Below are 1,301 nucleotides of genomic sequence, written 5' to 3' on the forward strand. Positions count from 1 at the left end.
GAGGGAGAGAGGGAGAGAGGGAGGGAGGGAGAGGGAGGGAGGGAGGGAGGGAATTAGGGGGAGATAAAGAAAGTGAGAGAGAAAGAATGAAAAAGGGAGAGAGAGGGAGAGAGGGAGGGGGAGAGGGAGGGAGGGAGGGAGGGAATTAGGGGGAGATAAAGAAAGTGAGAGAGAAAGAATGAAAAAGGGAGAGAGGGAGGGAGGGAGGGAGAGAGGGAGAGAGGGAGGGAGGGAGAGAGGGGGAGGGAGGGAATTAGGGGGAGATAAAGAAAGTGAGAGAGAAAGAATGAAAAAGGGAGAGAGAGGGAGAGAGAGAGGGAGGGAGAGAGGGAGAGGGAGGGAGAGGGAGGGAGAGGGAGGGAGGGAGGGAGGGAGGGAGGGAGAGGGAGGGAGGGAATTAGGGGGAGATAAAGAAAGTGAGAGAGAAAGATTGAAAAAGGGAGAGGGAGGGAGGGAGGGAGGGAGGGAAGTAGGGGGAGATAAAGAAAGTGAGAGAGAAAGAAGGAAAAGGGAGAGAGAGGGAGAGAGGGAGGGAGAGGGAGGGAGGGAGGGAGGGAGAGGGAGGGACGGAGGGAATTAGGGGGAGATAAAGAAAGTGAGAGAGAAAGAATGAAAAAGGGAGAGAGAGGGAGGGAGGGAGGGAGGGAATTAGGGGGAGATAAAGAAAGTGAGGGAGGGAGAGGGAGGGAGGGAGGGAGGGAGGGAATTAGGGGAGATAAAGAAAGTGAGAGAGAAAGAATGAGAGAGGGAGGGAGGGAGGGAGGGAGGGAGGGGGAGAGGGAGGGGGGAGAGGGAGGGAGGGAGGGAATTAGGGGGAGATAAAGAAAGTGAGAGAGAAAGAATGAAAAAGGGAGAGAGAGGGAGGGAGGGAGAGAGGGAGAGGGAGGGAGGGAGGGAATTAGGGGGAGATAAAGAAAGTGAGAGAGAAAGAATGAAAAAGGGAGAGAAGGAGAGAAAAGAGAGACAAAAAGTGAGAGTGAGTGAAACAGAGAAAGAGAAACAGTGGAGGGAGGGATGGAGGGAGAGGGAGGGAGGGAGGGGGAGAGAGAGAGAGAGATTGACAGAAGGGGGGGGGGGAGAGAAAGGGGACCATGAATGAACTACATCGAGTGTGAAAAAGGGACAGGGAGAGAAGAAGAATTAGGGGGAGATAAAGAAAGTGAGAGAGAAAGAATGAAAAAGGGAGAGAAGGAGAGAAAAAAAGAGAGACAAAAAGTGAGAGTGAGTGAAACAGAGAAAGAGAAACAGGAGGGGGGGGGAGGGGGGAGAGAGGGAGGGAGGGAGGGAGGGAGGGAGAGAGG

The sequence above is a fragment of the Pygocentrus nattereri genome, chromosome 13, assembly GCF_015220715.1.
Source record: "Pygocentrus nattereri isolate fPygNat1 chromosome 13, fPygNat1.pri, whole genome shotgun sequence".
Lineage (NCBI taxonomy): Eukaryota > Metazoa > Chordata > Actinopteri > Characiformes > Serrasalmidae > Pygocentrus > Pygocentrus nattereri.